The sequence below is a fragment of the Pleurodeles waltl genome, chromosome 12, assembly GCF_031143425.1.
Source record: "Pleurodeles waltl isolate 20211129_DDA chromosome 12, aPleWal1.hap1.20221129, whole genome shotgun sequence".
Classification (NCBI taxonomy): Eukaryota; Metazoa; Chordata; class Amphibia; order Caudata; family Salamandridae; genus Pleurodeles; species Pleurodeles waltl.
The window spans coordinates 496,435,170-496,459,916 of record NC_090451.1 but is presented as its reverse complement, the minus strand read 5'-3'; the positions used below and the strand labels follow the sequence as shown (position 1 = coordinate 496,459,916).

The following is a 24,747-nucleotide window of genomic DNA, read 5'->3' as shown; positions in this document are numbered from 1 at the left end:
GGTGCAAGGACTCTTTCAGCAGTGGGGAGAGCCTTGGTTGGATCTGTTTGCCTCCGTAGAGAACGCGCAATGTCAGCAGTTTTGCGCGTTGGAGTTTCCAAGGGGGCTATCGCTAGGCGACACTTTTAGCCGCGAGTGGAGTTCAGGCCTCCTGTACGCCTTTCCGCCTATACCACTTCTGCCCAGAGTTTCAAGAAAATCAAGAACGACCGGGCCCAAGTAATCCTAGTGGCTCTGGATTGAGCACGGAGAGTTTGATATCCAGAGCTTCTCAAAATGAGCATCGGTCCTCCAATCAGGCTGCCTCTTCAGGAGGATCTTCTGTCGCAGGAGCAGGGGAAGGTTCTCCACCCAAACCTGTCAACTCTGCGCCTTCATGCGTGGAGATTGAGCGGCAACAGTTGATGGTTTATGACCTCTCTCCCGAGGTCTGTGATGCCATTCTGGCGGCCAGGCGGCCCTCTACTAAGTCGATCTACGCCTGCCGTTGGAAACGTTTTGTTTCATATTGTACAGAGAGGTCTATTGATCCTCTTTCTTCTCTGTCTAACATCCTTTTGTTTATATTGTCTCTCGCCCAGCAGGGTTCCTCCTTGGGGACTCTCAAGGGCTATCTTGCAGCCTTATCGGCTTTTCTTCAGTTGCCTGATCAACCATCTCTGTTTAAATCACCTATAGTACAAAGGTTTTTGAAAGGGCTTGTGCATCTGTTCCCGACTGTGCCTTTCGTTATGCCCCAGTGGAATCTTAATTTGGTTCTTACCTTCCTTATGTGTGCTCCCTTCGAGCCCTTGCATAACTGTCCTCTCCGGCTGCTCACTATTAAAACAGCCTTTTTGGTGGCAATTACATCTGCTAGGAGAGTGAGTGAGCTGCAGGCTTTATCTTCGAAGCCACCTTATCTCCTGATATATCCTGACAAGGTAGTGTTAAGAACTCGTGCCTCTTTCCTCCCCAAGGTGGTGACCCCTTTCCATCTGGGTCAAAATATCACCCTGCAAAAAGAACAAGTGATGGACGGAATGCTGAACAATGTCAAACATTCACCTCCATTACAGAGATCTGGGCCTAAATCAATCGTTTTTTTGCTGTCCATGCCATTCCAGTTTGGACCCAGCCATATGCAAATCAGTCTTGACCCTGTTCCCCATGGGAACAGTCCAGCCCGAACTGCCAGGCCAAGTCTTCCCTGGACTAGAAACAAGCATCCTGGGACCGGTTCCGGGGTTTCACCCCTCATCAGCCAGGCTAGCTTGAATCCAGTGGCATGGGGAGCACGGGACCCACGTGTGGGCATACCCTTCCCACTTAGGGCGACAAATGCAAAAAGAACAAGTGATGGACGAAATGCTGAACAATGTCAAACATTCACCCCCCGTACAGAGATCTGGGCCTAAATCCATTGTTTTTTTGCTGCCCATGCCATTCCAGTTTGGACCCAGCCATATGCAAATCAGTCTTGACCCTGTTCCCCATGTGAACAGTCCAGCCCAAACTGCCAGGCCAAGTCTTCCCTGGACTGGAAACAAGCATCCTGGGACCGGTTTTGGGGTTTCACCCCTCATCAGCCAGGCTAGCTTGAATCCAGTGGCCTGGGGAGCACGGGACCCACGTCTGGGCATACCCTTCCCACTAAGGGCGACAATCACCCTGCCCACCTTCTTTGCACCACCGCATCCCTCTAACGAAGAGGAGCGTCTCCATTGGCTGAACCTAAAAAGAGCGTTATCGTTCTACCTTGACCACACTAAAGAGTTCCAGGTGGACGACGGGGTACGTTGGTGCAAAGAAGGGTCGGGCGGTGCAGAAACTATCCATTTCGCGCTGGGTCGTTCTCTGTATAAAGATATGCTACGCTTTGGCAAGGAAGCAGCCTCCCGAGGGCTTGAGAGCTCATTCTACTAGGGGGAAAGCTGCTACCACTGCGTTAGCACGTGGCGTACCGGTGGTGGACATCTGTCAGGTTGCAACGTGGGCTTCTTTGCACACGTTTGCAAAACACTACTGCCTGGATAGCCAGGTAAGAAGAGAGGGGCATTTTGCCGGTCTGTTTTGCAGGACTTCCTAGTGTAAAAATCTCCTTCACCCACTGACAGGGGTTATAGCTTGGGTATCTATTCTAAGGTAAGGAAGCTGCAGCTAGAAGTCTCTATCAGATGAACAAGTTACTTAACTTCGGTAACGAGGTACCTGGTAGAGACTCTATCTAGCTGCAGATTCCTTACACCCACCCAAGCCTCCCCGCTCTGCGGATATTTGTTTATACAGATATATATATATATATATAGTAGGAAGTTGGCTCTGTATGTACTATTTCAATGTAAGAAATAGCATGCACAGAGTCCAAGGGTTCCCCTTAGAGGTAAGATAGTGGCAAAAAGAGATAATTTGAATGCTTTATTTTCTGGTAGTGTGGTAGAGCAGTAGGCTTATCAGAGGGTAGTGTTAAGCATTTGTTGTACACACACAGGGAATAAATGAGGAACACACACTCAAAGACAATTCCAGGCCAATAGGTTTTTGTATAGAAAAATATATTTTCTTAGTTTATTTTAAGAACCACAGGTTCAAGATTTACAATCAATACTTCAAATGAAAGGTACTTCACTTAGGTATCATAGGAACTTTGAATCAGCAAAATAGCATGTACAGTTTTGGCAAAAATGGCAATAAGCTATTTTAAAACTAGACAGTGCAAATTTCAACAGTTCCTGGGGGAGGTAAGTGTTTGTTAGTTTTGCAGGTAAGTAAACCACCTACAGGGTTCAAAGTTGGGTCCAAGGTAGCCCACCGTCGGGGGTTCAGGGCAATCCCAAAGCTACCACACCAGCAGCTCAGGGCCGGTCAGGTACAGAGGTCAAAGTGGTACCCAGAACACATAGGCTTCAATGGAGAAGGGTTGCCCCGGTTCCAGTCTGCCAGCAGGTAGGTACCCGTGACTTCGGAGGGCAGACCAGGAGGGTTTTGTAGGGCACCGGGGGGGACACAAGTCAGCACAAAAAGTACACCCTCAGCGGCACGGGGGCGGCCGGGTGCAGAGTGCAAACAGGCGTCGGGTTTGCAATGGAGTTCAATGGGAGACCCAAGGGTCTCTTCAACGAAGCAGGCAGGCAAGGGGGGGGGGGGGCTCCTCGGGGTAGCCACCACCTGGGCAAGGGAGAGGGCCACCTGGGGGTCGCTTCTGCACTGGAGGTGGGATCCTTCAGGTCCTGGGGGCTGCGGGTGCAGTCTCTTTACCAGGCGTCTGGTTCTTAGAAGCAGGCAGTCGCGGTCAGGGGGAGCCTCTGGATTCCCTCTGCAGGCGTCACTGGGGGGGCCCAGGGGGGTCAACTCTGGCTACTCACAGGGTCGCAGTTGCCGAGGAGTCCTCCCTGTAGTGTTGTTTCTCCGCAGGTCGAGCCGGGGGCGTCGGGTGCAGAGTGGAAAGTCTCACGCTTCCGGCGGGAAATGTGCAGTCCTTTAAAGTTTGTTTCTTTGTTGCAAGGTTGTTTCTTCTTTGGAGCAGAGCCGCTGTCCTCTGGAGTTCTTGGTCCTTTTAGATGCAGGGTAGTCCTCTGAGGCTTCAGAGGTCGCTGGACCCTGTGGGACGCGTCGCTGGTGCAGTTTTTTTTGAAGTGGGGAGACAGGCCGGTAGGGCTGGGGCCAAAGCAGTTGGTGTCTCCGTCTTCTCTGCAGGGCTTCAGGTCAGCAGTCCTTCGTCTTCAGGTTGCAGGAATCTGTTTTCTTAGGTTCTGGGGGCCCCTAAATACTCCATTTAGGGGTGTGTTTAGGTCTGAGTGGTTAGTAGCCAATGGCTACTAGCCCTGAGGGTGGCTACACCCTCTTTGTGCCTCCTCCCTGAGGGGAGGGGGCACATCCCTAATCCTATTGGGGGAATCCTCCAACTGCAAGATGGAGGATTTCTAAAAGTCAGAGTCACCTCAGCTCAGGACACCTTAGGGGTTGTCCTGACTGGCCAGTGACGACTCCTTGTTTTTCTCATTATCTCCTCCGGCCTTGCCGCCAAAAGTGGGGCCGTGGCCGGAGGGGGTGGGCATCTCCACTAGCTGGAGTGCCCTGTGGCGCTGTAACAAAGGGGGTGAGCCTTTGAGGCTCACCGCCAGGTGTTACAGTTCCTGCAGGGGGAGGTGAGAAGCACCTCCACCCAGTACAGGCTTTGTTACTAGCCACAGAGTGAAAAAGGCACTCTCCCCATGTGGCCAGCAACATGTCTGGTGTGTGGCAGGCTGGCAAAACTAGTCAGCCCACACTGGAAGTCGGGAATGTTTTCAGGGGGCATCTCTAAGTTGCCCTCTGGGGTGTATTTCACAATAAAATGTACACTGGCATCAGTGTGCATTTATTGTTCTGAGAAGTTTGATACCAAACTTCCCAGTTTTCAGTGTAGCCATTATGGTGCTGTGGAGTTCGTGTATGACAGACTCCCAGACCATATACTCTTATGGCTACCCTGCACTTACAATGTCTAAGGTTTTGCTTAGACACTGTAGGGGCATAGTGCTCATGCACCTATGCCCTCACCTATGGTATAGTGCACCCTGCCTTAGGGCTGTAAGGCCTGCTAGAGGGGTGACTTATCTATGCCCTAGGCAGTGTGAGGTTGGCATGGCACCCTGAGGGAAGTGCCATGTCAACTTAGTCATTTTCTCCCCACCAGCACACACAAGCTGGCAAGCAGTGTGTCTGTGCTGAGTGAGGGGTCCCCAGTGTGGCATAAGACATACTGCAGCCCTTAGAGACCTTCCCTGGCATCAGGGCCCTTGGTACCAGGGGTACCAGTTACAAGGGACTTACCTGGATGCCAGGGTGTGCCAATTGTGGAAACAAAGGTACAGTTTTAGGGAAAGAACACTGGTGCTGGGGCCTGGTTAGCAGGCCTCAGCACACTTTCAAATCATAACTTGGCATCAGCAAAGGCAAAAAGTCAGGGGGTAACCATGCCAAGGAGGCATTTCCTTACACATATGTATACATATGATTTTGGCATTTTTGCCTTTATTAAAGGCATGAAAGAATTTTTACTTCAAACAGTCAAAGAGGTAAAATCCATAACTGTTGGTTCTTCCATGACTCTGTGCTTCTGGCGTGGGAAGTTGTGGAAAAGAACTGACGTACGTGCGCCGAGACGGCGTCTATATAGACAACCATGACGTCATAGACGGCTCCAACGACGCACGCGGATCTGGTCGACGCACATGGATCCGAATGACGCCGCCCGACGGCGCGCGCAGGGTACTGCTCAGAAAAAACTCCGGATTTGAACCAGACGCCGGGGAATTCTAAGGTAAGGAATCTGCAGCTAGATAGAGTCTCTACCAGATACCCCGTTACCGAAGGTAAGTAACTTGTTATTCTCCACCTCCCCATTTAATCTTCACTCCCAAATCTTGATAAAAGAGCTTCTTGCTCTTCCCAACAAAGATGTTAAAGAGAACTTTCTAAAGGCAGAGAATGATTTGGAATTCTATTCACACTAATTTTTAGTTCTGATAATCTGGGACTTGCTGCTGTCCTTATTGAACCTGAGAGTGCTCCAAACTCAATGTTTCGTTCTGGATTAGTTGGTTTTACTCCGCCATTTTACATGGCTCACTCCATCAACCTACTGAATTATTTCCCCTTGAGCATCCTTTGAAGGATGATACTGCAATGCTGTTAGCTTTTATGTTGACAGGACTAAAGAAATGTGAGTGGATAGCCTGTTGTTCATTGGTTTTTGGATGGTAGAAGAAAGGGAAAGGCGGCCAATAAGAATGCCTTTTCATAAAGGTTTTTTTTTCACTTTTCAATCAGTTTGGCTGGGGTAAAGAAAGAATCCTGGAGAGCATTAGGGCCCATTCAGCTAGGATCAAGTTAGCTTTCTCTGCAATATCTAGGGTGTTTCCTGTGTCCAATATCTGTTGGACTGTTATTTGGGCATCTGTACATATGTGCACGACTCATTACTGTGTGTACTCCCAAGTTAAGAGTGATGTTCATTTTGTCAAACCTCGGTTGTCTCAGACCCGCCTCTTGAGAGTCGTTCATAGGGAATTTATAAAAAGATGAGGAATCTATAGGAAGAAGTAGCCATCGCAAGAATCAGTTAAATATTTTGTCTATCTGAGATTCCTTACCACCAACCTTCCTCCTTGTACTGATGGGTGGGGTAAAATGATATCAGTGATACTGCGTTTTTAAATGTTTGGCTTCATATGAGTGCGCTGCTTGTGGCTTTTGGTATTTCAGAGCTGCACTTTTATACGGCTTATTGTGATCTGATCAGATGGAGGGACATCACCACTTTGGCACCCCCCAGTGTCACTATACAGAGACGGATGTGTGCAAAGTTTCCAGGACCAGTCTGGCACCTGGAGGATGTCACGAGATAAGGCATCTGTGGGAAGGTATAGTATTCACTAGAAAAAGCTAAAGTACGGAACGTCTTCTTTTGTACATTACACTAACTGTTCTGAGTAAGTGAATCATTTTCTCCCTTCCATTATCCGCTCTGTATTAAAATGAGAATTTCGACTAATGAGTGAAGATTCTAAATTACAAGTGAGTTTGAAATTAAAACCAATGGGCCCAGGAGTTTTCCATTCGAATCTCAAAAGAATATGGAAACTCATAGATCCATCTGATTTTAGGGTATATTTCCTGTTTCTCGCCTCTCCCCTCGTCAGTGTGTGCTCGATTTATGAATTTGTGTTATTGATGCATTTATTTCCTTATGTGTGCTACCTCCTCTCGTTTGCTGTTGTCATTATTCTTGCAGTGGCAGAACCGCATAGAATGCTAATGAAACCAGAATACTACATTATCAGTACGCCCTTGCTTCATTTTTGTTGCTCCATGTTCTAAAGGTCTTTGAACAGAGGGCCTTCTTCATTTTTGTTTCCTTTAAAAAAAAAAAAAAAAAAAACACCTTGAAGCAGAAATTCACTCTGTTTTTTAATCAAAAATGTATGCTAAGAAGTACAGAGTTTTGGGTGAGCCCCTTGAGCCGTTGGCTTTTTATGTGTTTTTCATGGTTTCCATTGCTTGGATGGGCTCTCCTTCGAGGCTATCGCATTTTAAGGATTGACAGAGCTGTCTCGTTAGTGTTCTCATTACGCGAACGGCCCATCAGGTAGACTATAAATGCAACCTGGTGTCTTCTTTGATACATTTAATGTGCTGCCACAATACATTTTTTATTGCTGATTTATAGTAATTTTAGTTTAGGTGTTTGTTCTGTGGATGCCTACCTTACGACAGGGTTCTATTCACTAACAGCTTTTTTTATTCACAAATGCGCTCACTTATTGGCTTTCTTAAAGGTGCAACCAAAATACTAGTCCTTTGACAAAAATATCCACTATCCAGTATTTTGCTGTGTATACCTTTTACGTTGATTACTTTTGAAACAAACTTCTTCTTCTGACTTTTCTTCATAAAACTGCGCTTTGCTGGAAAATGTGAACTCTGCTAATTCAGTCTGTTTAACACAGGGACCTACTCCAGCATGTGTATTTAATATACTTCAAGATGTTGCTTCATTATGCAATTTGTTTCCTAATAGGACAGCTGCGGACTGCAAAGTTATTGCCTCTTAATTGTTACCAAACACTATTTTATAGAAATGTTTAAAAATCACAATTTATACAGTTTTTCTTTTAGAATCTCACCTTGCAACAGAATGCCCTATTTGATGGAAAGTGCTTATTAGGGTAATAAGCAGAGAGGTAATTTACCTAAAGGACTAACTAGGAGCTCTGGGGAAAGATTTCAGATCTCATTCAGAGAAGTGTGTTTCTCTCCCTACATTAACCCTTTCGCTGCCAGGCCTTTTCCCCCCTCCTGTGCCAGGCCTTTTTTTGCCTATTTGGAATAGTTCTCGCTTAGGCCCTCATAACTTTTTGTCCACATAAGCTACCCACGCCAAATTTGCGTCCTTTTTCCCAACATCCTAGGGATTCTAGATGTACCCAGACTTTGTGGGTTCCCCTGAAGGAGGCCAAGAAATTAGCCAAAATACAGTGAAAATTTCGTTTTTTTTAAACAAAAAGGGAAAAAGGGGCTGCAGAAGAAGGCTTGTGTTTTTTCCCCTGAAAATGGCATCAACAAAGGGTTTGCGGTGCTAAAGTCACCAGCTTCCCAGCTTTCAGGAACAGGCAGACTTGAATCAGAAAACCCCATTTTTCAACACAATTTTGGCATTTTACTGGGACATACCCCATTTTTACGATTTTTTTGCTTCCAGCCTCCTTTCAGTCAGTGACTGAAATGGGCGTGAAACCAATGCTGGATCCCAGAAACCTAAACATTTTTGAAAAGTAGACAAAATTCTGAATTCAGCAAGGGGTAATTTGTGTAGATCCTACAAGGGTTTCCTACAGAAAATAACAACTGAAAAAAATAAATATATTGAAATTGAGGTGAAAAAGACAGCATTTTTTCTCTACATTTTACTCTGTGACTTTTTCCTGCAATGTCAGATTTTTGAAAGCAATATACTGTTACGTCTGCTGGACTGTTCTGGTTGCGGGGATATATTGGGCTTGTAGGTTCATCAAGAACCCTAGGTACCCAGAGCCGATAAATGAGCTGTACCCTGCAGTGGCTTTTCATTCTATACCGGGTATTCAGCAATTCATTTGCTGAAATATAAAGAGTGAAATGTAGCTATCAAGAAAACCTTTGTATTTCCAAAATGGGCACAAGATAAGGTGTTGAGGAGCAGTGGTTATTTACACATCTCTGAATTCCGGGGTGCCCATACTAGCATGTGAATTACAGGGCATTTCTCAAATAGACGTCTTTTTTACACACACTTTTATATTTGGAAGGAAAAAATGCAGAGAAAGACAAGGGGCAATAACACTTGTTTTACTATTCTATGTTCCCCCAAGTCTTCCGATAAAAATGATACCTCACTTGTGTGGGTAGGCCTAGCTCCCGCGGCGGGAAATGCCCCAAAACACAACGTGGACACGTCACATTTTTTGACAGAAAACAGAGGTGTTTTTTGCAAAGTGCCTACCTGTAGATTTTGGCCTCTAGCTCAGCCGGCACCTAGGGTAACCTACCAAACCTGTGCATTTTTTTAAACTAGAGACCTAGGGGAATCCAAGATGGGGTGACTTGTGGGGCTCTGACCAGGTTCTGTTACCCAGAATCCTTTGCAAACCTCAAAATTTGGCTAAAAAAACACATTTTCCTCACATTTCGGTGACAGAAAGTTCTGGAATCTGAGAGGAGCCACAAATTTCCTTCCACCCAGCGTTCCCCCAAGTCTCCCGATAAAAATGATACCTCACTTGTGTGGGTAGGCCTAGCTCCCACGAAATGGCCCAAAACACAAGGTGCACACACATTTTTTCACAGAAAACAGAGGTGTTTTTTTTACAAAGTGCCTACCTGTGGATTTTGGCCTCTAGCTCAGCCGGCCCCAGGGGGGGGCAGAAATGGCCTAAAATAAATTTGCCCCCCAAGCCCCCACGGGAGCGACCCTTGCCTACGGGGTCGCTCCCCTTGCGTGACATTGGTGCAAAAAAAACAAAATCCCCGGTGCCTAGTGGTTTCTGCTCCCTTGGGGGCAGATTGACCTAAAATCGGCCTATCTGCCCTCAAGGCGGGCAGAAATGGTCTAAATACAATTTGCCCCCCCCCAGGGGAGCAACCCTTGCCTAATGGGTCGCTCCCCATCTCTAAAAAAACAAACAAACAAAAAAAACACAAAAAACATTAGCCCTGGCGCCTAGAGGTTTCTTCCCCCCCCCCCCCCGGGGGCAGATCGGCCTAATAACAATAGGCCAATCTGCCCCCGGGGGGGCAGAAATGGCCTAAAATAAATTTGCCCCCCCACACCCCCAAGCCCCTCCGGGAGCGACCCTTGCCTATGGGGTCGCTCCCCTTGCGTGACATTGGCGCAAAGAAAAAATCCCCGGTGCCTAGTTGTTTCTGCCCCCTTGGGGGCGGATTGACCTAAAATCGGCCGATCTTCCCCCCAAGGGGGGCAGAAATGGTCTAAATACAACTTGTCCCCCTGGGGAGCGACCCTTGCCTAATGGGTCGCTCCCCATCTCTAAAAAAAAAAAAAAAACACAATTTTTTTTTTGCCCTGGCGCCTAGAGGTTTCTGCCCCCCCTGGGGGCAGATCGGCCTAATAACAATAAGCCGATCTGCCCCCAGGGGGTGCAGAAATGGCATAAAATAAATCTGCCTTCCCACCCCCCCCCTCCCTGGAACGACCCTTGCCTGCGGGGTCGCTCCCCTTGCGTGACATTGGCGCAAAAAAAAAAAATCCCCGGTGCCTGGTGGTTTCTGCCCCCCTTGGGGGCAGATTGACCTAAAGTCGGCCGATCTGCCCCCAAGGGGGCAGAAATGGTCTAAATACAATTTGCCCCCCAGGGGAGCGACCCTTGCGTGACATTGGCGCAAAGAAAAAATCCCCGGTGCCTAGTTGTTTCTGCCCCCTTGGGGGCGGATTGACCTAAAATCGGCCGATCTTCCCCCCAAGGGGGGCAGAAATGGTCTAAATACAATTTGTCCCCCTGGGGAGCGACCCTTGCCTAATGGGTCGCTCCCCATCTCTAAAAAAAAAAACAAACACAAAAAAAAATTAGCCCTGGCGCCTAGAGGTTTCTGCCCCCCCTGGGGGCAGATCGGCCTAATAACAATAAGCCGATCTGCCCCCAGGGGGTGCAGAAATGGCATAAAATAAATCTGCCTTCCCAACCCCCCCCCCCTCCCTGGAACGACCCTTGCCTGCGGGGTCGCTCCCCTTGCGTGACATTGGCGCAAAAAAAAAAATCCCCGGTGCCTGGTGGTTTCTGCCCCCCTTGGGGGCAGATTGACCTAAAGTCGGCCGATCTGCCCCCAAGGGGGCAGAAATGGTCTAAATACAATTTGCCCCCCAGGGGAGCGACCCTTGCGTGACATTGGCGCAAAGAAAAAATCCCCGGTGCCTAGTTGTTTCTGCCCCCTTGGGGGCGGATTGACCTAAAATCGGCCGATCTTCCCCCCAAGGGGGGCAGAAATGGTCTAAATACAATTTGTCCCCCTGGGGAGCGACCCTTGCCTAATGGGTCGCTCCCCATCTCTAAAAAAAAAAAAAAACACAAAAAAAAATTAGCCCTGGCGCCTAGAGGTTTCTGCCCCCCCTGGGGGCAGATCGGCCTAATAACAATAAGCCGATCTGCCCCCAGGGGGTGCAGAAATGGCATAAAATAAATCTGCCTTCCCAACCCCCCCCCCCGGAACGACCCTTGCCTACGGGGTCGCTCCCCTTGCGTGATATTGGCGCAAAAAAAAAAATCCCCGGTGCCTGGTGGTTTCTGCCCCCCTTGGGGGCAGATTGACATAAAGTCGGCCGATCTGCCCCCAAGGGGGCAGAAATGGTCTAAATACAATTTGCCCCCCAGGGGAGCGACCCTTGCCTAATGGGTCGCTCCCCATCTAAAATAAAAAAAAAATAAAAAATAAAAAAAAATAGCCCTGGCGCCTAGAGGTTTCTGCCCCCCCCCCCTGAGGCAGATCGGCCTAATAACAATAGGTCGATCTGCCACCGGGGGGGGCAGAGATGGCCTAAAATAAATTTGCCCCCCGGCCTCCCAAACCCGCCCCCGGGAGCGACCCTTGCCTACGGGGTCACTCCCCTTGTGTGACATTGGCGCAAAAAAAAAAAAAGATCCCCAGTGCCTAGTGGTTTCTGCCCCCAAAGGCGGCAGAAATGGCCTAAATACAATTTGCCCCTCCAGGGGAGCGACCCTTGCCTAAGGGGTCGATTACCATCTGTAAAACAACAACAACAACAAAAAAATCCCCGGTGCCTTGTGGTTTCTGCCTCCCTTGGGGCAGATCGGCCTAATTAAAATAGGCTGATCTGCCCCCCAGGGGGGCAGAAATGGCCTAAAATAAATTTGCCCCCCCAGGGGAACGACCCTTGCCTAAGGGGTCGCTCCCCTTTCGTGAAATTCACAAAGAAAAAAAAACTCCCTGGTGTCTCGTGGTTTCTGTCCCCCTTGGGGGCAGATTGGCCTCATAAAAATAGGCCAATCTGCCCCCAAGGGGGGCAGAAATGGCCTAAATGTAATTTGTCCCCTAGGGGAGCGACCCTTGCCTAAGGGGTCGCTCCCCACCTCTAAAAAAAAGATCCCTGGTACCTAGAGGTTTCTGCAGCCCCTGGGGGCAAAAAAGGCATAAAAAAAAAATATGCCCCCCAAACCCCTCCCCCCCCCGGGAGCGACCCTTGCCCAAGGGGTCGCTCCCTTATGCCGATTTCCACTTTCAAAATAAATCCCTGGTGTCTAGTGGGCTTTTGAAGCGCTGGGAGAGAATTCAAAGGGAAGGAAATTAATTTCCTTCCCTTTGAAGCCTCTCCGGCCTCCTCCACGTGCTTTGCATTTCTCTTCCGAGCTGAGCTTCCAGCGCAAAGGAGGAGGCCTCTGTGACAATCAGCGCGCAATGCGCGCTGACGTCACAGGGGGGGGGTCAGGGAGTGGAAGGGGAAGGGATTCCCCTTCCATCCACGACCGGGGGGGGTCAGTGGGGGGCCCATGGGGAAGCGCTAGCGCTCCCCCCGGTTACCGGGTGCAGGACGAGGTGATCTCGTCCAAGGCACCCGGGAACCGGTGCCTTGGACGAGATCACCTCGTCCAAGGCTTTCAAGTCTGCCAGTGGACGAGGATGGTTTTAGTTTGCATCATGCTGGACCACCTCAACACCCTTGGGTGCCCTCAGAAAAATCGTGCCACCATCCATGCGCATTTTAAAGGCATAATTCAAGGACTTTGATGTTGAGGCATACCCCAATCAGTGTTTCCCCGACTATAACTTCACAAGCCTTATTTAAGGCGCTGTCATCAACTGGTGCAACATTGATGACCTCAAAATCGGCACCAACCCTCCTGCAGAAGGAGAGCATTTAGGAAAATGTGGAACCAGTTTATATACTTCTCTTACCTTTCCTTTGCCTTCTGGCTGATTCAATTGTCCAGATATTGTGATAAGTCTTATTCAGGAAGACTGAGCAGAACACCACAAAAGTGCCACATTCCAAGATCTCAGTAGGGTTCTCCTGAACAATCCTAGTCTCATTGTACTCAGATTCCTCTGGGAAGATGACCCAGTACCAGATCTGAATTAGGATGAAGCATATAATCAGACATCTACTATCCCTTTTGGCAAATAAATGGTGCATTGTTGGACCAAACATCCTGACTACCGTACCACAAGTGCAGACATTGCTAATTTCTGGGGCTCTGCAAAACATATGTCTTGCAGATCCTTGATTGAGTTGGTACCAGAACTTTTTGGAGCTACTTTGGATACCTTACTAACTCAGATTTTGCCTTACACAGCAAAACAGTAGAAAAACATAGACTGCCAACTCAGGACCATAATCTCTTTTTGAGGAGTAATTCACTAGTAATTTAGGTTGTTGAAAATTCACTTTGACTCCACTCCAAAAGACGGAAGCATGCCCTTTAGAGCAGTTGGCAAAATGGTATGTGGCAGCACAGCCACATCTGTGCAAGCTGCAACATAAAACACAATGTTTGGATAAAAGCCCTTTATTAGTTACAAATACCAGACACACAATCCCAAAGCATTGTACAGCGCATAAAAAGGAAACCATACAAGAGATAAGGAAACAGGAATGAAAAACAACTATTATTCATATGTTCATGGATGTTAGCTAATTCAAGAAGATTAGTCATCAGCAACAGTTTCAGTGTAAAGAAGGTTGATGGAGTCCTGGTTTGAAGTAGGAGCTTGTTCCACAGCTTTGGTGTTAAGAGGGCAAGCAAGCAAAAATTATATGATGCACAGGGGGCTGGCTGAAAAGTGATAAATGTAGCAGAACCAAGGTGTGCAGACATGCAAAGACTAGACAGAGAAAATAGAATCTAAAATGAAATGCAAATGTAGGCAGTGAGGTTGGGAAAGTTAAGAGGAGATGTGAAAATAAAAGTGGAACACAATAGTTAGAGTAATCTGAATAAATGCAGTAACATAATAATGAAGACCAGCAATTGAGATACACAGTAATCAAGGCAGAAAACAACTAATGTTTTGTGCAATAGTTTCACAAAAGATAAAGAAGTATTTTAACTTTAGGATTGTCATAAAGATGAATGCAACACATTTTGGAGACGAGATTCGATGAGGTACATTAGAGCAAAATCAAGGCTATGAGGTGATTTGGATAAATGTAGTTGTGAAGGTGGAAAATGATTGCAGGTGTAGCGGAGGATTACATTTAAGCAGATTAACAATTTTTAAGTTCAAAACAGTGAATGGACATCCTCCTCTCAACAACAGAATAACAGAAACCTGTCTTTGAAGAGAAGACAAGTGGTAAAGGAAGAAAAGGGGAAGAGGAGTTCTGAATAACTATGCTTTCTCTTGTACAAATGTGTAGTTGAAAGATTGAGTAGATCTCAAAGGAGTTTACAGGTGCTGTTTTCTAGTATAGAAGAAGTCTTAAATGAAGAATTCCAACACACGTTTAATCTTAAAACATCAAACTACTGGGTGAATAAAGAAATGTTCAAGATGTTGGCATTTCATTGAATCCATCAAAACTGACAGAACAAAAGACTCAGTATGCTTAACAGACCTTCTAGATGTGTTTTCAAATCCCTTTCACAGAGTGGATTAGAAAGTCTTGAGGCATGTTGGAGAAAACCAAAGCTGTCTGCAAAATATCCTTGGACATGAAGCTGTATACTTCACAGAAATATTGCAAGTGGTTGTGTCACTAGAGACATTGGAAATCCTCATCTTTGCACCCTTCAATGCTTGGCTCCTGAAAGTAAGTGACACAATGAGGCAAGTGCCCACTAACCCTCATGACCAGGGTAATCAATGTAATTGTATTAATTAATACAATTACATGGCTCCTGAAAGTGACATCTCAACGATAATCTAGTCATCTCACGATGTTATTAACTTGTCTTCTTCAGAAGAGAGCCTTAATCCAAGCAATCTAAATGTCTTTCCTGTCAAGCCAATCCTTATGATAATTAGATTATTAACTTGTTTTCTTTGTAAGAGATAATTAGTCCATCCAATCAAAATGCCTTTCCTTTCAAACCAATCTTTACACTAGTCGTATAAATCTATGTCTCGCCTGAGATTAATACTTTCCTGTATGTTGAATGTAGCTCTGGGGCACTTACAAGTGAGGCCTTTACAGCACAGTCTCAAGAATTTGTGGTGTGAGAAGTTGAAAAGCTGGTAAGAAAGTCTGCATATTAGCTCTTTGATCTCTTGTTTGATAGTGTCACAGAAAAGGGCATCATTAAGAGAGTACTATTCCAGAAGCAGAACCCCGCCACTTGTTCATAACAGATGCTTCGTAACCATGTAAGAGAGCCTTCATCGCAAGGCCCAAGATATAGTCCAGGGAAAGCGCTTAGGTGGTTTGATTCATACTGCACAAACAAGCTCACAAGATGTTAGAGAGGGCAATGTAGGCCAACTCAAGAAACACATGTAGGGTTAAAGAAGGCAGGAGACTTTATAAAGTAGCATTGCATGTGTGCAGGGGTGTTATAAAGGAATAAGCATGGGAGACACTTCTGAGGCGAACAAGGAATCTGATTGGCTGGCCTTTTGGACCATGTTTAATGCGCCATATTTTAGGGAGTTAAAAATTCCATAAGTGGAAACAGTTATTCTACCAGTCTAGTGGGTAAAGCGCTTTACAACCGTATATGCTAAGAAGAACGAGGCTGAGTGTTCCAATATGAATAAGGACCAGGCCAGTAATTTGGGATTATGTGCAGTCTGCTTGGAGACAGGTTTAGAGAAGCTCAAAAGCACCATGAAAGGAGGAAGGAAATGGAAAGCTGAAGGGCCAGATTGCTTACCCTGGATATGTTTGCAGAAAATATTGAGTTTCGTCTGTGATAGTCCCCATTTTCAAAAAGGACATCAAGATGGAGCCAAGCTTTTACAGGTCAATTTCTCTGCTAGACTCCACTTATAAGGTGATGGGTAGGATCATATTTACAAGGTTAGAGACATGGGCTGAAGAGAAGAATATTATGTGGGACACCCAGTATGGTTTCCAGAAGGAATTGAGCAATATAGAGCAATGTTTGAATTTGCATCGTTTAACTAGTAAGTATACTCTGGCAAAAAAGAGAACACTACACATGGAATTTATGGATTTCTCATGCACTTTCGATGTTGTCAACTGCAGTAAATTATGGGGCCTTCTGATGTACATGAGCATTTAGATGACTATTAAGCTGTTTGTAAGGCAACTGTTCATGGGGACCAGAGCATGTGTAAGATATAGAAGTAAGGGGGAGTTCACCAACATATTTAATGTGCAAAAAGCAGTGAGGCAGGCCTGCATCTTATTTTCTGTGTACATTAATAATATTCGTGAATGCCTGGTGGATAAAGCATGTGACTTGCTGCGACTCGCCCTCTGTTATATATTGATGATGTAGTCTTGATGGTGCACAAGGGCAGTTCCATTCAGTCATTGCTTGATCACTTTGTGCTGTTATGGAGGACTTGGGGCCTAGTGTGAATCAAGGAAAGTCCTTTAGAAAGGTCACAAGGGCTGGTAAGAAGACCACCGGTTTACACTTCCTTAAACGAAAAAACATGGTTACTATTGATGCTTTCCCTTTTTTGGGCCTCTTATTTAATTGTCACAATAATTGGAAACCATTGCTGGAGGCAAGGAGCATGTCCTTTGAAAGAAGCATTCATGCTGTTTTTAGATTTGCCACAAAGTTAGGTTCAAAAACTTTGAATGTGATCTCCTCCATATAGAGTTGTAAATGTGTAACGGGCATCTTATGGGGCAGGAGTATGGGAATTGGCCGATGTGAAGATTCTTCAGCATGTAGAAAATAAGTACTTGAAGCGCATGCTGGCAGTTCCCCCTCAGACCCCAGCTGTGCTCATTTTATTTGCTAGGAAAAGATAGGCATCCCTTTTATGGAGGATAGGGTCCATATTGCACACTTACTCTTGTGGCAAGCAGTGTGGAGTAAGCTGACAGCTTCTTTGTGTAGAACAATTATCCAGGACGGCCTGACCCTAAATGGGGCGGGTAAAATACCCTGGCTAAATTATATCAGGAACATATTTGGTAAAATGGGCAATAGTAACTTTTTCTTAGATCCTGAATCTGTTTGCCGGTGTGAGTAAAAGGGAACTGAAAATAAATGTTCGGTGGCATGTGTAGCTGCAGATACACATGCTGTGCATAGTCCGCCGTCTGGTGTGTGGCTCGGAGTGTTACAAGTTGTTTTTCTTCGAAGAAGTCTTTTTTCGAGTCACGAGACCGAGGGACTCCTCCTACTTTGGTTCCATTGCGCATGGGCGTCGACTCCATCTTAGATTGTTTTTTTTCCGCCATCGGGTTCGGACGTGTTCCTTTTCGCTCCGTGTTTCGGGTCGGAAAGTTAGTCAGAATCTCGGGAAAATACGTTGGTATTGTTTCGTTCGGTATCGGGTTAGATTAGAATCGACGCCGAATCTTGAAGAGCTCCGGTAGCCCTTCGGGGTATTTTCGATCCCCCGTCGGGGCCTGGTCGGCCCGACCGCGTGCAACCTCGAGACTGATGGAACGGACCCCGTTCTGATTCTGTCCTAAATGCCGCAATAAATATCCCTATACGGACCAACATTTGGTCTGTAACTTGTGCCTGTCCCCCGAGCACAAGGAGGAAACGTGTGAGGCCTGTCGCGCGTTTCGGTCGAGAAAAACACTCAGAGACCGAAGAGCCAGGAGGTTGCAGATGGCGTCCACGCCGACAGGACATCAAAGGTTCGAGGAGGAGGAAGAGGAAGAAACTTTCTCCATCCACGAGTCGGATTCCGAAGAATTCGACGTCGAAGAGCAACCAACCGTGAGTAAGACGTCGAAGCAAAGATCACACGAAAAGACAGACAATGCCCAGGGGACGCCACTGCCAACAGGCCATGGCTTAACCCATAAAGTAGGTGACCGTCCATCGGCACCGAAAAAGGGCGAGCCGGTGCCGAGGTCGTCCGACTCAGGTCGAGACACAGGCACTCAGCAATCTCAGGACCGAGAGAGTGGTTCAGAAAAGGGTCGACACCGAGATAGCGGCACCGAAGCTGCTCGGCACAGAGACCGCACCACCAAAGCTGCTCGGCACAGAGACAGCGGCACCGAAGGTGGTCGGCACCGAGAGGGCACGACACCGAAAAAGAGAAAAATCTCGTTGGAGCCGAAAAAGACTAAAGACACGGTTTCGGTGCTAAAACACCCGGCAAGCGAACCGAAAACCAGTTCCTACTCAGAGGAACAATCACTGTCCTCCCAACTAAAAAGACACAGATTTGAGGAGGAATTATAAACAACAGAAGTAGATCACACGCAAAAGCGTATCTTTATCCAAGAGGGTACAGGGAAGATCAGCACTCTTCTCCCAATCAGGAGGAAAAGGAAACTTGACTTCCAGCAACAAGACAAGCAACCACAAGCAAAGGTGGCAAAGAAGGTAAATCCACCACCCTCTCCACCACCGTCAACTCATGTATCACCGGCACAGACTCCACCACAATCTCCGGCTCATACCACCATGAGCCAAGATGATCAGGATGCATGGGACCTCTATGACGCTCCGGTATCGGACAATAGCCCAGAGTCGTACCCAACTAAACCCTCACCACCTGAGGACAGTACAGCATATGCACAGGTGGTAGCTAGAGCAGCCGAATTTCATAATGTATCGATACATTCGGAGCCTATCGAGGATGACTTCCTCTTTAACACCCTGTCCTCCACCCATAGCCATTATCAAAGCCTTCCTATGCTCCCAGGAATGCTAAGGCACGCTAAACAGATTTTTAAGGAGCCAGTTAAAAGCAGAGCAATAACTCCAAGGGTGGAGAAAAAATACAAGGCACCGCCCACAGACCCTGCTTTTATTACGTCACAACTGACACCAGATTCAGTAGTCGTAGGAGCAGCTCGTAAAAGAGCCAACTCGCAAACATCAGGCGACGCACCACCTCCAGATAAGGAGAGCCGCAAGTTTGATGCAGCTGGGAAAAGGGTTGCAGCACAAGCTGCAAACCAGTGGCGCATCGCCAACTCTCAAGCACTCCTAGCGCGCTACGACAGGGCCCATTGGGACGAGATGCAGCATCTCATCCAGCACCTCCCCAAAGAATTCCAGAAACGAGCGCAACAAGTGGTTGAGGAGGGACCAAATATCTCCAACAACCAGATTCGTTCTTCTATGGATGCAGCAGATACAGCAGCAAGAACAATAAATACTGCTGTGACGATAAGGAGGCACGCATGGCTGCGCACCTCTGGCTTCAAACCTGAGATACAGCAGGCAGTGCTCAACATGCCGTTTAATGAACAACAATTGTTTGGGCCGGAAGTGGACACTGCAATTGAAAAATTAAAGAAGGACACGGACACAGCCAAAGCCATGGGTGCACTCTATTCCCCGCAGGGCAGAGGCACATTTGGCACATTTCGCAAAACAACTTTCAGAGGGGGGTTTCGGGGTCAAGCCACAGAGGCCAGCACCTCACAAACAATACCACCTACCTACCAGGGACAATATCAAAGGGGAGGCTTTCGAGGCCAATACAGAGGGGGCCAATTCCCAAGAAACCGGGGAAAATTTCAAGGTCCCAAAACCCCTCAAAATAAACAGTGACTCACAAGTCACACAACCCCTTCACACAACACCAGTGGGGGGAGGACTAAGCCAATTCTACTAATCTTGGGAGGAAATAACAACAGACACTTGGGTCTTAGCAATTATCCAACATGGTTATTGCATAGAATTTCGCCAACTCCCTCCAAACGTCCCACCAAAAACACACAATATGTCAAAACAGCATATAGACCTTCTAGGACTAGAAGTTCAAGCATTACTGCAAAAAGACGCAATAGAATTAGTACCAAGTCCACAAAAGAACACAGGAGTTTACTCACTGTACTTTCTAATACCAAAGAAGGACAAAACTCTGAGACCAATATTAGATCTCAGAACACTAAACACCTACATCAAATCAGACCACTTTCACATGGTCACGCTACAAGACGTAATACCACTGCTGAAACAGCAAGACTACATGACAACGTTAGATCTAAAAGACGCGTATTTCCATATACCGATACATCCCTCGCACAGGAAATACCTAAGGTTTGTATTCAAAGGAATACATTACCAATTCAAAGTGTTGCCATTCGGAATAACAACAGCGCCAAGAGTCTTTACAAAATGTCTAGCAGTAGTAGCCGCACACATCAGGAGGCAGCAAATACACGTGTTTCCGTACCTAGACGATTGGCTAATCAAGACCAACTCGCTAACAAAGTGTTCACACCACACAGATTATGTTATACAAACCCTTTACAAGCTGGGTTTCTCCATCAACTATGCAAAGTCACACCTTCTGCCGTGTCAAACACAGCAATACTTAGGAGCGACAATCAACACAACAAAAGGGATAGCCACTCCAAGTCCACAAAGGGTTCAACATTTTCACAAGGTGATACAAGCCATGTATCCAACACAAAACATACATGCAAAGATGGTATTAAAACTCCTAGGCATGATGTCCTCATGCATAGCCATTGTCCCAAACACAAGATTGCACATGCGGCCCTTACAACAGTGCCTAGCATCACAATGGTCACATGCACAGGGTCAACTTCTAGATCTGGTGTTGATAGACCGCCAAACATACATCTCGCTTCTATGGTGGAACAGTACAAATTTAAACAAAGGGCGGCCTTTCCAAGACCCAGTGCCACAATACGTGATAACAACAGATGCTTCCATGACAGGGTGGGGAGCACACCTCAATCAACACAGCATCCAAGGACAATGGGACATACATCAAAGAAAGTTTCATATAAATCACCTAGAACTGTTAGCAGTATTTCTAGCATTGAAAGCATTCCAACCCATGATAACCCACAAATACATTCTTGTCAAAACAGACAACATGACGACAATGTATTATTTAAACAAACAGGGGGGGACACACTCGACACAGTTGTGTCTCTTAACACAAAAAATATGGCATTGGGCAATTCACAACCACATTCGCCTAATAGCACAATTTATTCCAGGGATCCAGAACCAGCTAGCAGACAATCTCTCTCGGGATCACCAACAGGTCCACGAATGGGAAATTCACCCCCAAATCCTGAACAATTACTTCCAAATTTGGGGAACACCACAAATAGATCTATTTGCAACAAAAGAAAACGCAAAATGCCAAAACTTCGCATCCAGGTACCCACACCGGCAATCCCAAGGCAATGCTCTATGGATGAATTGGTCAGGGATATTTGCGTACGCTTTTCCCCCTCTCCCTCTCCTTCCATATCTAGTAAACAGATTGAGTCAAAACAAACTCAAACTCATACTAATAGCACCAACATGGGCAAGACAACCTTGGTATATGACACTACTAGACCTGTCAGTAGTACCTCATGTCAAACTACCCAACAGGCCAGATCTGTTAACACAACACAAACAACAGATCAGACATCCAAACCCTGCATCGCTGAATCTAGCAATTTGGCTCCTGAAATCCTAGAATTTGGACACTTAGGCCTCACTCATGAGTGTATGGAGGTCATAAAACAAGCTAGAAAACCTTCCACTAGACATTGCTATGCAAGTAAATGGAAAAGATTTGTTAGTTACTGTCATAATAATCAAATTCAACCATTGCATGCATCTCCGAAAGATGTAGTAGGATATTTACTACATTTACAGAAATCAAATCTAGCTTTCTCTTCCATAAAGATACATCTCGCAGCAATATCTGCTTACCTGCAGATTACTCATTCAACTTCCTTATTTATAATACCTGTCATTAAAGCGTTTATGGAGGGCTTAAAGAGAATTATACCACCAAGGACACCACCTGTTCCTTCATGGAACCTCAACATTGTCTTAACAAGGCTCATGGGTCCACCTTTCGAACCCATGCATTATTGTGAAATGCAATACTTAACGTGGAAAGTTGCATTTCTCATTGCCATTACATCTCTAAGGAGAGTAAGTGAAATACAGGCGTTTACCATACAAGAACCATTTATTCAAATTCACAAAAATAAAGTCGTTCTAAGAACAAATCCAAAATTCTTACCAAAGGTTATCTCACCGTTCCACTTAAACCAAACAGTGGAATTACCAGTGTTCTTCCCACAGCCAGGTTCAATAGCTGAAAGAGCACTACATACATTAGACATCAAGAGAGCGCTAATGTACTACATTGACAGGACAAAAGAAATTAGGAAGACAAAACAACTATTTATTGCCTTCAAAAAACCTCATACAGGAAATCCAATTTCAAAACAAGGTATTGCCAGATGGATAGTAAAATGCATCCAAACCTGCTATCTTAAAGCAAAAAGAGAACTGCCTATTACACCAAAGGCACACTCAACCAGAAAGAAAGGTGCTACTATGGCCTTTCTAGGAAATATTCCAATGAACGAAATATGTAAGGCAGCAACATGGTCTACGCCTCATACATTTACTAAACACTACTGTGTAGATGTGTTATCTGCACAACAAGCCACAGTAGGTCAAGCCGTACTAAGAACTTTATTTCAAACTACTTCCACTCCTACAGGCTGAACCACCGCTTTTGGGGAGATAACTGCTTACTAGTCTATGCACAGCATGTGTATCTGCAGCTACACATGCCACCGAACTGAAAATGTCACTTACCCAGTGTACATCTGTTCGTGGCATTAGTCGCTGCAGATTCACATGCGCCCACCCGCCTCCCCGGGAGCCTGTAGCCGTTTGGAAGTAATCCTCAACATTTGTACATTTGTAAATATATTACTTTAACCTTCATTTTGTACATACTTATTCATTCCATTGCATGGGCACTATTACTAGCATACACAACTCCTACCTCACCCTCTGCGGGGAAAACAATCTAAGATGGAGTCGACGCCCATGCGCAATGGAACCAAAGTAGGAGGAGTCCCTCGGTCTCGTGACTCGAAAAAAGACTTCTTAGAAGAAAAACAACTTGTAACACTCCGAGCCCAACACCAGACGGCGGACTATGCACAACATATGAATCTGCAGCGACTAATGCTACAAACAGATGTACACTGGGTAAGTGACATTTTCATTCCTAGGTTAGTCAGGAGGAAGAGGAAGAACGATTAATTAAAAAAGGTAGCATTTCTGCCCATAACCTTTTACTCATCCAGCCAGTTATCCAACCCTCTATTACAGTGGTTACCAGTTCAGGTCATAGGTTTTTATAAACAATGTTTTGTCTGACTATTGTATATCATTTATTTGCCTTCACTGATTCAGACAGATGGATTGGTCTCTTTACCTTGCTCCTGTAATAATTTATTTGTTAGATTTCTTTTATTGTAATGGCTCATGGTACTTCTTTGGTTTTATTGAAACCAAATAAAGTACTTTTTAAATTCGATTTGATTAAATGCTGATTTTCTATCTACCTTTTCCCCCCTGCTATCCTTCGGTAGGGTCATTGTCTAGCTCAGCCAACCCAGGGCAAGCGTGTACCTGGTGGCAACAGTACGGGTATGGCCTATGGTGATTTCTGGATCTAATTCTGCTGTGAAAAAATTTCACTTTAGTATTTGTTAGTGCAGGCAAATCATTTAGTTCAGTATGGAGGGCAGCTTCTTCTGTCACAGCCTCCCTTCAAATCACCTTAGTTCCTACAGTAGGGGCATTCTCTGACCTTTCTGAAAGAAGCTAAGAGTTGTTCTGCAAACTACTCATTACTTTAAGGGGAAGAGTGCATGCTTATTCTGTCCGGACAAGAAGAAGAATTAACATGTCAGCACAAGACATTAACATTCTACTTTTCTTGCCCATACAAGGATAACAGTTTTCCTACATACAAGTTAATCTTGCTGTCACTAAGCCTTAAGAACAAGTGCTTCTTAGACACCCTTTGTTAACTTCCCAGTGATAGCAATTTGTTGAGGGCCCGGAGAGTAAATGCTCTTTCAAAATGGTATTCCCTCCTTTCAGACTAGTGCATAATGCTGACTGTTAACACGTTCATGCAAAGTAGATTCCTTAAAGAAGATTGTTGACCAGAAGAGTTCACAAAATGCAGCCTGCTTTCTCATAAACATATACAATGTTCTATAAGAATAAATTCTATCTGAGAACTCACCCCACCTTCCAAAGGTTGTTTCTGTAAACAAACTTTTTTTCTGTCCTGGTATTTCTTCAGTATAACCTTCCCAGCAGAGAGATCCTTTTACAGCTAAGATGTGAAGCAAGCCCTTGTGTTTTACCTTGTGAAGACAAACAAGGCTAGAAAAAAACAAGCCAGTGTTTGAGAAACATTGGCTCTGATAGAGCAGTGGCGGCTGCCAGCTATGTAGAGTAGTGGGGCTGACAAGTGGGTGGAGGGTGCATGCACTACAAAATATGTTACCTACATTCATGCCGACCAGCATTACATAATCGTTTTAAAGTAAAAAGTTTAACTTTAACACAGTAATGTAATGCAGTAATGTAATGCATGTGGGCGATTAAAGGTATACCTACCTTTCAACACATAAAATATTTTTTTTAAAGGAAATAAGTCACTTACCTTGCTGCACATCCTCGCTTCGGTCCTGGTATTCGTCTCTCCTCCAGCGCGGGCACAGTCAACTCCCTTAACCAAGCGTGGTGCTGCTCTCATATCACGAGAGCAGCACAAGAATTGAATGGAGCGGGTTCCATCGGCACTCCAAAGGACACTGGAGCTCCCAACCCAGCTGTCCAA

The 24,747-nt window shown here is 45.8% G+C and overlaps 1 protein-coding gene across 2 annotated transcripts in view; it reads left to right on the top strand.

Moving 5' to 3' along the window:
- Window positions 1-24,747, top strand: part of ARL2BP (ARF like GTPase 2 binding protein) — a 171,222-nt gene that overhangs the window by 103,946 nt on the left and 42,529 nt on the right. The window contains exon 6 of one of the 2 annotated variants that reach the window (XR_011199894.1): window positions 6,266-6,386. The exons of the other annotated variant lie outside the window; for it this stretch is intronic. The gene's annotated coding sequence lies outside the window, so the exon portion shown is untranslated. The remainder of the gene's footprint in view (window positions 1-6,265; window positions 6,387-24,747) is intronic. 2 annotated transcript variants of the gene reach the window in all.